The sequence below is a fragment of the Cupressus sempervirens genome, chromosome 5 (assembly GCF_028749045.1).
Source record: "Cupressus sempervirens isolate cs-2001-9-10 chromosome 5, ASM2874904v1, whole genome shotgun sequence".
NCBI classification, from domain to species: Eukaryota; Viridiplantae; Streptophyta; class Pinopsida; order Cupressales; family Cupressaceae; genus Cupressus; species Cupressus sempervirens.
Genome location: NC_143122.1, coordinates 1,022,938,277 through 1,022,954,309, shown reverse-complemented (window position 1 = coordinate 1,022,954,309; position 16,033 = coordinate 1,022,938,277).

The following is a 16,033-nucleotide window of genomic DNA, read 5'->3' as shown; positions in this document are numbered from 1 at the left end:
GATAATAATTGTTGGAAATGTAAGAGTGTAACTGAGAGGGGAGGGGAAAATTAGTTACAACAAAAATAATTTTTTGTCCCTATATGTCAATTCAAACTTTCCATTGATCATGCAATACTATTCAACTCGGTTAACACTAGAATATTACTATCACTTGGTTAAAAAAGCAATCTTATGATTATTAAACTATTATAACCTTTGGTAACTTAGTTGCAGAAACATAAAGCATAAATAAATAACATGAACACATATGACACCAAGATTAAATGTGGAAACCCAATTTGGAAAAACCACCATGCAACTAGTTACAATATTTTTCACTCTTTTAAGTAAGCCCTATTAGGAGCCAATCATGTTAAAGGTTACAAAACATATTGTTAAGTATGACCTTATTAGAGGATTTAGATCACCCTGTTAGGAGTGTTCTGGTTAGAGGTCTTCAAATACTTCAATCTTGAAATATCACCTTGTTAGAGGATTTACAATATGACTGTTAAGTCAACACCGTTAAGAGATTTGTTTACTACTACAATAGCTAAAGGGTAAAAATAATTTGACAGATTATGGAGCAACTATCTTTGCAGATTCAAATCTCTATTCTAGCTTGGCTTATGGATCCTTCTTTATCAGATGTTCCTTGCAGTTTATCTTCCACACTTTCCTAGTTTTCCTTTCCCTTCGCTCACATATCTATCATATTTTGTATTTTACTTTACTTACCTTTTATCCTCATAACTTGACCTTTCTTATATATCATAAGCTAGGACAAGTCAGCTAGAATACCCTTCCAAAACATCAATAAACATCCAAATAGTTAGCCTCAATTAATTAAATATTTGACAAATGCATTTTGTTATCAGTCGGTCAATACTAGGATCGATCTCTTGATCAACACTGTGAGTTCTTTGATGTCTAATCACTCAATTAATACTGCAAGTAGGATTCCCTTCTTTAACCAACTACTTGGTTAATACTAGAAAAGACTTCTTTATCCAACTACTCAGTCAATACCTAAGATATACAAGGTTAATATTGTAAACTCTTCATTGCTCAGTTAATACTAACATTTGTGTAACATCAATGACAACATACAATTTGAAGAATTATTTTCAATTGTATTTGAAAACTAGTCATACGTATATGTCATAAGCTCAAATCTAAAACATAGCATGTCTCTAACCCCTAAAGTACAATGCAAAAGGAATTCTCTCATTATGGTCAACTAGTTCAAAGTTATGACTGGTCAAACAGGGCCTCCTAGAATTCTAAACAATTTGCACCAAAATGACAACAATGAACAACCAACTTCGAGGGATGCAAAACCTAGTCAACACATATTGAAATGACATGAAAACTAAAACATAGTTTATTTGATATGCATACTAAATACTCTCAAAGTGGTGAGTCATGAAACATAACTAGGTGAAAGATATTCAAATTGAAACTAAGCTTCTTGTCATTGTTTGACGTTCTTGCAAAAAATGTAGATCTAAATAGTACTCAAAATGAAACTTCACAAAATGACTCAAAATGATGATTTATAATTATGGGATGAATGAATACACTAAATGAAAGGTTTTAGAAACATAAAACACCTTATTGGCTTCAAATGACAGTCGGGTAGACATGCATTAAATGCGCTCATAGGGGCTCAAATTGACTCAAAAGTTTAGAATGCTACTCAAAACAAGAATAAAATTTTGAGTCCCAACAGTGGCTCTAGTCGGGGATGCATGTCCCTTGTGAGCATGGAAAGGATTCAGATCTCTAGAGGAAGAAGACCACTCTAACAAAATCTCTTGAACAACTTATTGAAAGCAAGGAAAACTTCTCCTAAATTGTACAAATAATGGCCCCGGGCCACTGAAACTCAACAAAACTTTTTACCTCTGTCATATATCTTATTTTCATCTCTGTTTTCATGAGGTAAGAAGAAAACATCTTTCTCATCAGTTTCACCAACATAATCAACATTCTCTGTTAGTTCACTTGGCAAAATAAAATCTACATCTTTATTCTCATAGTGCATATACCAATCAACATTTACTTCTACGTCATGCTCACTATGAAAAAATGAATCAGCATGCTCATATAAACTATAATAAAACTAAAAATATCATAAAAAAATGACTGATGTATGCTATCAACCAAAAACATGAAGGCTTCATATTCCATTTCATTCAAAAAGTTACATATGTCAAGAGATTGCAAATCACCTTGTGTAACTGGGTGTGAAGAACATATAAAATCTGATTTCTTATCACTTGTAGTCTTGTTACTCATCAAATCAAATTTTTCATAAGCTAAAACTTCTTCACACTACAACAATGGATTAGTCACCAAGTTTGAAAAACTTTCATGAAAGTGCTGACATAAAATATGCTAATCATAATCTTTGTCAAACAACTCATTAGAGTGAACTTTGAACTCATCATTAAAAGATGCATTAGCACATAAGGAAAACTTAGAATCAAATTTACAACTTCCAGTCCTTTACTCTTTTTCATATGAACAATAAAAAAAAACTTCACTATTCTCAGCATGACAAGAATCTGAAACAATATAAGGTATCTCCCTAATGGTATTATCCACAAAAACAAGTCATCATCTGTATTGACACTTGATCTATTATCACATACACCTCCAAAACTTCACAAAGAGTATTCTGATTTTATATCACTTTCAATATCAAATTTCAAGGAAAGGACTTTGTCTTGAGAAAAAAACATAACAAGGGACAACATGAGCAATCAGAGAAACATTTGCATACCTTTTGAGATCATGAGCCAATAGTTCAAAAATTTCATCAACACTCAAAAAGACTTCATCACAAGTCTATTCCTCATGGTTCTAATAATAATCCAGTTGATCTAAAAAACTTATAGCAGCAGTACCATTAGTATGAAAATCTAAAAAATAAGAACCTTGACTACAACATATTACTTCTTCTTTGCACAATACCTCTTCACTAGGTGTTTCATTTTCATTTTCTTCAAAAGAAACGTTATCCATACTACTATTAGAACTTTCTTCATTCTCATACATAATGTCACATGATTCATTTTTAGTCACATATCCATCATTATCTTGTTGACTAAAATCATCTAATTTAGTAGATCTAGAATCCATCTCTTCAGACTTAGAAGACAAATTATCATTGTCCATGGATTCACTACATTCACTATTATCTTTAGCACATTCACATTTGCTATTAGAGGATTCAATATAGAATTTATTGCTACTTAAATCACTCTCAAATTTCATGAAAAGATCTTCAACATGCAAAATATTTTGTACTCTCAAATGCGTTGGTTAGTTAACTAAATCAGGCATAAAGACATCTAGGAAAATAATAGACCATGAAGATTTGTTAGATCTTAAAGACAAATGCAAGTCTATGAATGCTGATTTAAAATTTATATAAACATAATCATCTCCTAGACCTTGAACACTTCCTACCATATTTCTTATGAATATGACAACCTAATCATGGAGTTCCTTTCTTATCTTTAATATCTTCAAGCACATCTTCATGACTTGGTAAACTAACTTTAGATATGAGATCTGATTCCATTGTATAAAAAAACTTCTACCTCTTTCTCCTAGTGTTGAAAATCACTAAATAGAGGCACTGATTGCTAACACTCAACTTCCATAAAAAGAAAATACATGAAAATCACAATACCTTAAGTGTTGATGTTGAACTTGATCTGTTGATTTGACACGGGTGCAAACTTTACTTCCTCACACCATTTGATCAAAAACATGTAGAGTCACCACCTCCTTGAAGTCGACAAATGAGATCACTACTATGATTCACTTTCCAATATTCCAATTTCTTACAACAATAGATTAAATACAACACTAAAAACTATAAATCAAGAAATTATAACTTCTTATCCAAGAACTATTGTAAAGAGCTTTGGATCTACCCACACAAACTAAAATTCCTTCAAAATATACAATATGAAATCAACTTGGAACATTGGTATAGAGATTTAGAGTCGCCACTCACACTTGCGAGAAATAAAATATAGTTTATCACTTGACAAATATGAACCAGACTTTCAGTTTATGGAAAACATGCAAATCATCAAACCACTCTTGGAGATTTACAAATTTAGAAAAGAGAACAAACACTTTTGTTCATTCTTGACTTTGAACTTTACAATAGCACTCTAAAACAAAATCTTGTTGAACTAATTGATGATGAACTTAGTAACAACACAATTTACACTCAATCTTCAAAGCTACTGTTGCAAATGAACAAAGGATTACTGGGAGACATGAATCATTAGAAAAGAAATGAAAAACACTTCATGACCTTGTTGTTGTAGCAAACTTTTCACATGCCTTTCTTCCAACCATATTGAATCACTTTTCAAATTAATTTCTCTCCAATAGATTCACCATTTTGTTGGTGACTTAGATGGGCAAAACCATTTTGAAAAATAGGACTAAAATATTCAATTTACACTAGAGATTTGTGTCCTTTTAACATTGAATTACTTCATATAATTCCCCAGCAAAGTCATCATTTTGTTGGTATTTCAGAATGTCAGGTTTCAAAAACCCAATGATGAGAACATAATACATCTAGGGGAATCTAATTCTCATCTACAACATATGCATTCAAACATCGGGGCCAACTATAAAGCTATACTACTTCTATTTCAAGCTCTGCAAAACCTAGGCAGTTGAACCTCAGGTTCTTCATATAGTACTAGTATTAAAGCATACAACTACATCTTATAAAGTAGACGTTACCCCTAAATCTTCTATAGTTATGCCAACAACATAGACATTAAATAGTTAATGACATGACCTATGAACCTGATAAGTTAAGTGACGGTAACTCTTTTTAGCTCTTCAACAAAAAGGGAAAATGATTATTAATTATAAATTTGATTTCAACATAGGCAAGACATGAACAAAAAAACACATTGATCCTATAGCTGATTAGTGTCTTATCTATTGGGCAATTCCATAAATCACTAACATACTTCCTTGGAAATCATTGATACATTTCATATATCAGGACTTCCAGATCTATCCATTCACCTTATGAATCAAACATCTGCATCTTTTTGAATCTCATAATCGACTTATCCCTTCACAAAATATGCAACCCTATGATGATAAACTAAGCATTTACACGACTCCTTGAATTACAAGCAAAATATATCAACACATACACCTTAAAAATAGGATACAAATGAGTTTCATGTTCTTTGTTCACATAAAAAAATTACACACTATTAGAATTGCTTTGGAATAATTGAGAGGGGAGGGGGAACTGAATCAGTTATTCAAGGTCCAAATGTCCTATTCAAACTTTTCACTAAGTTTAGTGAACCCATTCAACCATTCATTCATCCAAACTTTAACTTATCTAATTAGCAAGTTACTGTAAATCAACATGCAAGCATAACACATAAGAAATCAACACATGACATAGTGATTTATGTGGAAACCCAATTTGGGAAAAACCACCAGTAACATGCTACTCAATTCTCACTCTTTTGAAGTGATGCCCTGTGAAAGGCCTACCCAGTTAAAGTCTTACAACACACTGTTAAATGTGATCTTGTTAGGGGATTTAAACACCCTATTAGAAGTGGGCCTAGTTAGAGGACTTTAGAACATTCACTTGGAATGCCACCCTATTAAAGGATTTAAAAATGGTTGTTAGGCCAAACTAAGTCCATAGGATTTTTAGATCTAATATAATTGCTAGAGAGTATTAGAAAATCTTGAGCTAACTACAACATACAACTTATCTTGTAGATCTTAGATCACTTCTCATCTCATACCTTTGCCTGGCCTTCAATCTCTACAACTCTTGACAGCTTGCCCTTCTTTCAAGCTTAGTCCTCTTGAGTCTCCATGCTCAATGTACTAGTGCAATCATCTCTTCATGACCACTTGTAGAAGTAGAGCCTCTATGCTCTTCGTTCTCCTAGATGTCTCCTCCTTGACACCCTTCTAACTACTTCACAGATTTGGCTCTTCAACAGCAACAATATCAGCAACTCTTTGCTTCTTGGTCTATGACTTCTTAAATAGAAGTCTTGGAGTACCTTTTCCTGCTCGATTCTTCCTTTTTTCAATTTCAATTTGTATGGATTAGGTAGGATGCATTGCATGTAACCCATATTTTGTTTCCTCTAGAAATTTCTTGAATAATCCTTTAGAATTTGCCCAAAATGGCTTACATAGGATTTTGTGCCACCAACTTATCATCCTTATCTTCCAACTCATTCACAAAATTCAATGTAATCACTACGTCGGCTTAGATTTAGTGAATCTTCATCTTTTGAAATAATGTAGTAGCTTGGCACTATTGAAATACTAGTGCTCGGCAAATACTATGTTACTCGACATCAACTGTGTTTTTCCTCATGCTCGGCACCTGAAGATCACTCAGCACCAACTGAATTTTTTTTTATGCTTGGCACCTAATCTTCACTCAGCACATGAGGATCACTTTGCACACACTAGAATTGTCTATTACTCAGCTTCTATTAAAAATTTGCCCGGCTTCAACTAACTTGCCTGGCACCCACTTATGATCTTAGTTTAGGCTTTGTAGTAAACCTTGTTACAACTTCTTCCTCCAATGTTTCTAAGTGTGACCAACCTTTGTATCCTTGAGTATGTCATCAATACATTACTTAACCATTGTCTTAATTGATCCTTGCACTTTATTACAACATCATAACTCAACCTTTCTCTTAGGTGCTCTTGTTACATCTTGTTGATCAAATCCTCTTCATCAATCAACTAAGTGAGAGTACTTGTATCTTATAAGAAAATATCATCCCTACAAATAGCAGGTTTGACATCAATGACAAAAAAATGATTGAAAGCATTCTTTTACAACTATCTTCCTTCTTTGATCTTCATAAATGAGCTTTTTCAATCAAATTTCCAACAATCTCCCTCTTTGGCATTGATGGCAAGCCAAACTGATCAACCATCAGACTAAACTATTCAACCACAAGCTTACTAGGTTAGAACAGTAAGTCAAATGCCAAAAAGTAAATTGTAACATTACATCTCCTTCTACTATTCTGATTGCTTCATTTCAGCTTCTCCCTCTTTACTATTGTATCCGTGTTGTTTGTCTTTCTCTGTCTGTATTGCTCAACTTCTACTATTTTGATCAACATCTTACAACTTCTCCTTCTATCTTCTTTGATTATTTTTAAATATCTTTCCCTTTTTTTTTATTCTTTATCTTCAACAGTTGTTGATTAGTTGTCTACTTCTCCCTCTTTGACAATAATGCCAAGGACATATTAGCATCTTTAATATGCAAGTGTAGCTTTTACAGGTTTATTCAATGTCTCCCTCTGTCACCTTGCTTGTGACTGATTTAAAATTTTGGCACTTCTACTACTTTAGGCATGGATCCCAAAGTAAACATCCTCTGCATCAATGTATAAAATCTTCAACATTCAGCTTATTTGATGCAAGGCATACTTGCTTTTTGGTTCAAGTAGCTTAGCTAGGGGTATCACCCCTAACTTACCTCTAAGATACTCAAAAGAATCCTTTGGTAGTGCTTTTGTGAAAATATCAACAATCTATTCCTATGACCTAACATATTCCATCTTCACTTGTTTGTCTTCCACTAGCTCTCTTACATAGTGATACTTGATTGCAATATGCTTGTTTTAGCATGCATTACTGAATTCTTTGATATATTGATAGCACTTATATTATCACAATAAAGTGTCACGGGATCATATACTTCTTCCTTCATACCTTGCAACAAATGTTTGATCCATACAATATTGGTGTAGTTTATAGCAGTTGCCACATATTCAACTTCAACAGTGGACTGTGAGGTGCAACTTTGCTTTTTGCTGATCCAAGTAATCAACCTTTTTCCTAAGAAAAGTGCTCCTCTATTGGTGCTTTTTCTATCATCAATGTTACCTCCCCAATCAACATCAGTGTAAGCATTCAGTTCAAACTTCTCATTCCTCTTGTAGTATAAACCAAAGTCATCAGTTCCTTTCAGGTAACTCAATATTCTCTTTACTGCCATTAAATGATTTTCTCTAGGATTGGTAGAAAATCTTGCTACTATTCCAACAGCTAATGTAATGTCTGGTCTACTAGGTACAACATATTGCAGCTTTCCAATCATTGACCTATACAATGTCTAACTTACTTCAGCAAACTCATCATTCTTGGATAGTTTATGCCCTGTTGCCATTGGTGTGTTGACTAGTATTGAGTCTTCTAGCCCAAATGTTTTGAGTACTTCGTTGATGTATTTGGATTAGGTCACAAATATGTCATGCTTCAACTAATGTACTTGTAATCCAACAAAGAATTTGATTTCTCCAAACATTTACATCTCAAATTCATGTTTCATTTGATCAACAAAATCTTTGCATAAAACATATTTTCCTCCAAATATTATATCATCAACAAAGATTTCTGATATCAAAATGTCTTTACCTTCCTCAACTTTGATGTAAAAGTTGTTGTTGTCATCTATTCTTTCAAATCCTATCTTGACAAAATATTTGTGCAACCTCTCATACCATGCTCTAGGTGCTTGCTTCAATCCATAAAGTGCTTTGTGTAGCTTGCAAACCATGTCCTTATTCTTCTCATCAACAAATCCCACTGGTTGTTCTATGTAAACTTCCTCTTCCAATATATCATTAAGAAAGGAAAACTTCACATCCATCGGGTAGACTTTGAAACCTTTATATGTAGCATATGCAAGTAATGTTCTTACTCCTTCCATTCTTGCAACAGGGGCAAATGTCTCTCCATAATCCAATCCTTCTTCTTGTGCATAGTCTTTGCAAACTAGTCTGGCTTTATTTCTTGTTATCTCACCATTCTCATCAAGTTTGTTTCTAAACACCCATTTTGTACCAATCGAATTCTTATCAGCTAGTCTAGGAACTAGAGACCATGTTCTATTTTTCTCAATCTAATCTATCTCTTCTTCCATGGCTTTATACCAGTCATCTTGTAGTGCATCTTTCACTATTTTGGGTTCAACCTTGCTCAGTAGACATGATTCACTTCTGAGCCTATTCATTGTCATTGGTCTAGCATCCTTGTCACCAATAATTTGATCTGTAGGGTGATGTTTTCTCACACACTTGGATAATCTAGGTTCAATCCTTCTTTCCATGTTTGATCCTTCAGCTTCAGAATCATTTCGTTCTTCTTCATCTAGCATTTCATCATTCCTTTCTTGCATGTTGTTTTCAGAATCAAAATGTGCATTTTCTACATTCTACAACTCAATTTCTAAATGCAACTCAACATTCATAGGCTAAGACTCAATAGATACTAAAGTTTTTTGTTGATTCCCAACTTGATTTGTAGCATTGTCTTCAACTATCATTCCTTCATAGAAGTATACAAATGATCTATAATCCTCTGTTTGTTTTGACTTATCAATCTGAACTTCTACATGCTCATCAAAATTTACATTTGCAATCTCAACAACTTTGTTAGTGTTAGTATCCAAACACTTATATGCCTTACTTCTAGTGGAGTATCCAAGAAATATGCCTTCATCACTTTTTGCATCAAACTTTCCATTTCTTGTATCTTTTAGAATATAGCATTTACAACCAAATACTTTGAAATATTTAACATTAAGTGAATAACCATACCATAATTCAAAAGGTGTTGCATTTGTACCTTTCTTGACTTGAACTCTATTTAGTGTGTAGACTGTAGTACTTACAACTTCTCTCTAGTACTTTAGTGCAACATTTTTCTCCATCATCAAGGTTCTAGCACAGTCAATCACCGACCTATTCCTCCTTTCAACAATACCATTCTCTAGTGGAGTTCTTGGTGCTGATGTTTTCCTTTTAATACCTTTGTCATTATAGAATGTTTCAAACTCTCTTGATGTGAACTCACCTCCTCTGTCTGACCTTAGGCATTTCGGGTTCTTTCCTATTTCCTTCTCAACTCTAGTCAAACACCACTTGAACATTTGGAATGCATTAAATTTTTTCTTTAAAAACATAGCAGTCATCATCCCAGAATAATCATCTACAAATAGCATTATGTATCTATCTCCTAGGTAGCTTTGCACTTCTATTGGGCCACATAAGTTTGTATGGACTAACTCCAGTACTTCTTTAGAAGTGTATGTTTTGTTTTTGAAACTAGACTTAGTCATCTTCCCTAGTTGACATTGTGTTTTCAGGTTTCTTCAACTTGGGCAATCCTCTGACTTTCTTTTTCTTGCTGATGCTAATCAAATTATCAAAGTTAACATGAAATAGCCTTTTATGTCATAACCACACATCATCAAGTCTAACAAAAGGACATGTTGCATCTTCCATATCTAGGTAAAATAGATTACTCCTAGTTTGTTCACCTTTTCCTATCAGCTTTCCATTAGTATCATAGATCTTGGCAGTTTTGTTTTCAAATTCAACTTTGCAACCTACATTGCCTAACTGTGATACACTCAACAAGTTGTAGTTCAATCCTTCAACATAGTATGCATTATTACATAAATTTTTCTATGTAATTTTTATAGAACCTTTTCCCTTGATTTGACATGGGGCATCATTACCAAATCTAACACTATTTCCATCATATTGAGTAAAGGTAATGAACTTACTTTTATCTCCTATCATGTGATGTGAGCATCCACTGTCTATGATCCCCTTGTCATTCTTGTTCACACAGGTAACCAATGTTGTTGCTTCATCTTTGTCTTTGTCTAATTCATCCTTCATGGCTACATAGACTACTTCATCATCATTCTCATCAGAGTCTTCTTCAACAATGTAGCATCTCTTGCCTTTCTCTTTGTTGTCATCTTCTCTTTTATTCCTATACATGTTTCCCTCTTTGTAGTTCTTCTTTTGTGGACATCTTGCAACTATATGACCTACTTCATTGTAATTGAAACATATGATAGGGAGCTTACCTTTGAATTTGTCTTTACCTCTATGGAATCTCCTAGCCAGTAGTGCTTCTAACTGTTCCACATCTTCCTCATCTATGCTGCTATCACTGGATGCACATTTTCCTTTTCTTCTTTTCTTGCTTGATGTGTCCTCCTTAGTATCTTTTATTTTCATATTGGCCTTGAAAGTAGATTCAAGGTTCTTAGGTCTATAGTTATCAAAATTGGATAGCTCAAATGTAGTAAGTCTTCCAACTATTCCTTCAAAGGTTAGTGTGTTCCCTTGTACACACCTCATCTCTTGGATGGCTGAAACTCTTATAGCATAGATAGGGAGTAGAGTTCTTAAGTATTTGTTGAAAGTTGTTTCTTCTTCTAATTGTCCACCTAGACTTCTTATTGCACTCACCACTTCTTTCATTCTTGCAGCATACTGAGTAGCATTTTCACCTTCCTCCATCTTCATGTCATCAAACTTTCCTCTTAGACTTTCTCTCTTTCCTCTCTGGACATTCTGATCTCCTCCATAGATTTTTGATAAATTTTTCCACATCTTGAATTTAGTGTCATAATCTTTGATGTCATCATATTCTACATAGTTGAGTGCAGAGGCAATCTCTAACATTGCTTAGTTATGCTCCTTTTTATTCAAATCATCTGCAGTAAGAGGTCCTGCTAGAGTTACATGTTCTGTTCCAGTTGAGGTTTGTGCATAGTCACCTATTGATCCAAGGTGCAATTTCATCAGACTTTGCCATCTAAAAAATTTGTATTTGTTGAGCTTGGGAACTTCTCTCTTGGACATCTTGATCTTTCTGCTTCTAGCACCTTGAAACTAAATTAGTAGATGTCTCTGATACCAATTGTTAGAATCACTTTAGAATAACTGAGAGAGGGGGTGTGTGTGTGTGTGGGGGGGGGGGGGGGGTGGATCAGTTATTCAAGGTCCAAATGTCCTATTCAAACTTTTCACTAAGTGTAGTGAACCCATTCAACCATTCATTCATCCAAGCTTTAACTTATCTAATCAACAAGTTACTGTAAATCAACATGTAAGCATAACACATAAAAAATCAACACATGACACAGTGATTTATGTGGAAAACCCAATTTGAAAAAAACCACCAGTAACATGCTACTCAATTCTCACTCTTTTGAAGTGATGCCCTGTGAAAGACCTGCCCTATTAAAGGCTTACAACACACTGTTAAATGTGACCTTGTTAGAGGATTTAACCACCCTATTAGAAGTGGGCCTGGTTAGAGGACTTTAGAACATTCACTTGGAATGCCACCCTATTAAAGGATTTACAAATGGCTGTTAGGCCAACCTAAGTCCATAGGATTTTCAAATCTAATACAATTTCTAGAGAGTATTAGAAAATCTTGACTTGACTACAACATACAATTTATCTTGCAGATCTCATATCACTTCTCAGCTCATACCCTTGCCTGGCCTTCAATCTCTACAACTCTTGATAGCTTCCCTTCTTTCAAGCTTTGTCCTCTTGAGTCTCCATGCTCAATGTACCAGTGCAATCATCTCTTTCATGACCACTAGTAGAAGCAGAGCCTCTGTGCTCTTCCTTCTCCTAGATGTCTCCTCCTTGACACCCTTCTAACTACTTCACAGATTTGGCTCTTCAGCAGCAACAGTATCAACAACTCTTTGCTTCTTGGTCTATGACTTCTTAAATAGAAGTCTTGGAGTACCTTTTCCCACTCAATTCTTCCATTTTTTAATTTCAATTCATAGGGATTAGGTAAGATTCATTTCATCTAACCCATATTCTATTTCCTCTAGAAACTTCTTGAATAATCCTTTAGAATTCACCCAAAAATGGCTTACATAGGATTCTATGCCACCAACTCATTATCCTTATCTTCCAACTCATTCACAAAATTTAATGTAACCACAATGTTGGCTTAGATTTGGTGAATCTTCATCTTTTGAAATAATGCAACAACTTGGCACTATTGAAATACTGGTGCTCGGCACATACTGTGTTACTCGACATCAACTATGTTTTACCTGATGCTTGACACCTGAAGATCACTCGACACCAACTAAATTTTTTTGGATGCTCGGCACCTAATCTTCACTCGGCACATGAAGATCACTCAACACACACTAGAATTGTCTGTTACTCAGCTTCTACTAAAAATTTTCTCAACTTCAACTAACTTGCTCGACACTCACTTATGATCTTACTTTAGGCTTTGCAGTCAACCTTGTTACAAATTCTTCCTCCAATGTTTCTAAGTGTGACCAACCTCTATATCCTTGAGTATGTCATCAATACATTACTTAACCATTGTCTTAACTGATCCTTGCACTTCATTACAACATCATAACTCATCCTTTCCCTTAGGTACTCTTGTTACATCTTGTTGATCAAATCATCTTCATCAATCAACTAAGTGATAGTACTTGGATCTTATAAGCAAATATCATCCCTACAAATAGCAAGTTTGACATCAATGACAAAACAATGATTGAAAATATTCTTTTACAACAATCTTCCTTTTTTGATCTTCAGCAATGAGCTTTTTCAATCAAATTTCCAACACACACAACACAAACAGGAGACAAGATTCAGACTGAAGATAAAACTTGTTGCTGCATTTTTATTCATTTCCTTATAACGAATACATAAAGGATCCATAAAATTGAAAACTGTCGAATAGACTAGAACTATCTCTATTTTCATTTATTGATGTTCATTACATGAGAGAAATGTTGAAGAAGGGTGGAAACCCAGCTGAGATCTTTTTTAGAGAACTTGGGAACCCACTCTAAAGAAAGAGAAGAGAAGAGAATATAAAGATAGGAAGAATTCCTAGATCAAATTAGATGTTGCCATTTGTCCACTTGAAAAGCTTCCATTTCTTGATGTAGAACTTCTCTCTTCTCTATCTCTATATCTGAAAATCATATCTTTTTCTTGTTGTTGAAGAATGCTCTAAAAATATCTCCAAAATGATGGATAATGCAACTAAAAAGATGCCAGGTTTAATTTTAAGACAAGGGGGAGAACACCACCAAATGGCCCTTAGAGGCAAAAAGAAATTCTCAGAAATATTTTCCTCCAAATGTGGAGCTAACAAACTCCCATGTCTTCTCTCTAACTGAATTTGATGCTCAACAGTGAAAATTGCTCATTCTACTAAGAATGCCCTAGAAATCACAAAACTACTAACAACTCTGAGTAGTAAATGCCTGTGCATTTTTTGATTGCATATCTGTGAAGCTCATCTTCTACTGATTCCAATGGTATACTACACTATTCTTTTCTGATAAAAAATGCCTCTCTAACATGTATTTAAAATTTCTATGCCCAACTCATGAACGTAGATTTAAAATTGAAAAATTTAAACTTTCATATAGTCAAAACTATAGAATATCTTTAAAATCATTTAAATTTTTCAATCTAAGATTTGCACGTTCAAATATGAAGAAAAAATAATAAATTTTTTTTCTCAATTTCATATTTTTACCTCTATTTTGAATACGGGTCAAACCCTAGTTGATATCCACATAGGTACCACATGTCAGTCTGTGATTGGTTGGATTCACTTTGTCATCACCTCCTCAATATTGCCCTATTATCACTACCACCTGGGCCACTACCACATGTCACATCCTCACACTGTCACAACCTTAACTCCTAACCTCAGCTTAACCTGAGCAACTAGGCGATCAACTACATTTCGCGACTTCAGAACCCTTTGGCCTTAACCATAGTTAATCCTTACAAAGGTCAAAATGATGATTTTCGCAAGGTCAACATAGCTTTCCAAACTTAACATTTCATGTCGTGACCTCGCAAAGTGGTTACCTTTAGAATTTTTGTGCCATCATGCGATTATCCTCTAACTATGCAGTTTTTGTTACAAAGGAAGGATTTGATGCCACATGTTATCTCAACTGACATCATCATTTCCTTTCCTTTCAACTACGTGGCTAGTGAAAATTTGGTTTTAACTGCTAGCTAGTCATCCAGATGTGGGGCCCCATGCTTGAGCCTATAGCTTCAAAAGCCTTTATCTTTTTAGATAGTTTTTTAATAGAGTGGTTTGGCATTTAAACATTAAAACCTTCCCAACCGTGGTGAATGTGGGGTATATAGTTTAGACCTCTCCTTTGAAAATTTGCACTCCATATAAAGCACTCCTCTAAGAATCTATGTTTCCAAACTGCCCCAAATAGCTTGTCATCCCAAGCTCCGTTTTCCATGTGTTTTGTCCACCTTACACAAATTTTATTTCACAATAGATAGCAAACATTTCAAAAAATGTATATCATTTCTTTCCATTGCCACAGCTTTTGGTTTGTGTGTTCAAATTCCTATGTTTCAAAACCATTGTTGAATCCTTCCCCTTTGCCATTGAATTTTAGGGAGATTACTTTTGCAAAATTCTATCACCTTGCTAATTTATAGTAGACATTATAGGAGAAAAACCCCCATGCACATTGTGCTCACGTGATTCCCTGGATCAATGTAATTCAAACAGGATACGAAACTGTTGTAATGTCTTAATGGAAAGAATGTTTATGAGAGGGGGGGGGGAGTGGTGAATCAGAAGTACTAGCTTTTGACCTATTTTTAAACCCTTAATAACATATTATTGAAATGAACATGCAAGCATATCAACATTAAGCAATCATGAGAAACACATATGCATCACCACATAACACTTGAGATTTTGGTAACCCAGAAACCCTCAAGGAATAAGAAGCTAAAACTGGGGTGGGGATGATACCCACAAAATCACTGCAGCAATAATGTTTGACCACTTCTAATGGTCTGCCCTGTTAAAGGCCTGTCCTATTAAAGGCTTTACACTATATCAATAGTGACCTGGTTAAAGGATTTACAAACACTTTACATGAAGTGTTACCCTGTTAAAGGATTTAATCACCTATTTAAAGGATCTTCAAAATAGCTGTTAAACTAACCTATCACCATAGGGTTTCCTTCCTAATATAATTGCTAGAGAGTATTAGGTATAATAAACTTGATAGCTTACAATCCTTGATTGCTGAATTTAGGCACTTGATCTGCTTTCTCTGATCTGATGTTTGTTCGTATTCCTTGCTTAGTTCTGATCA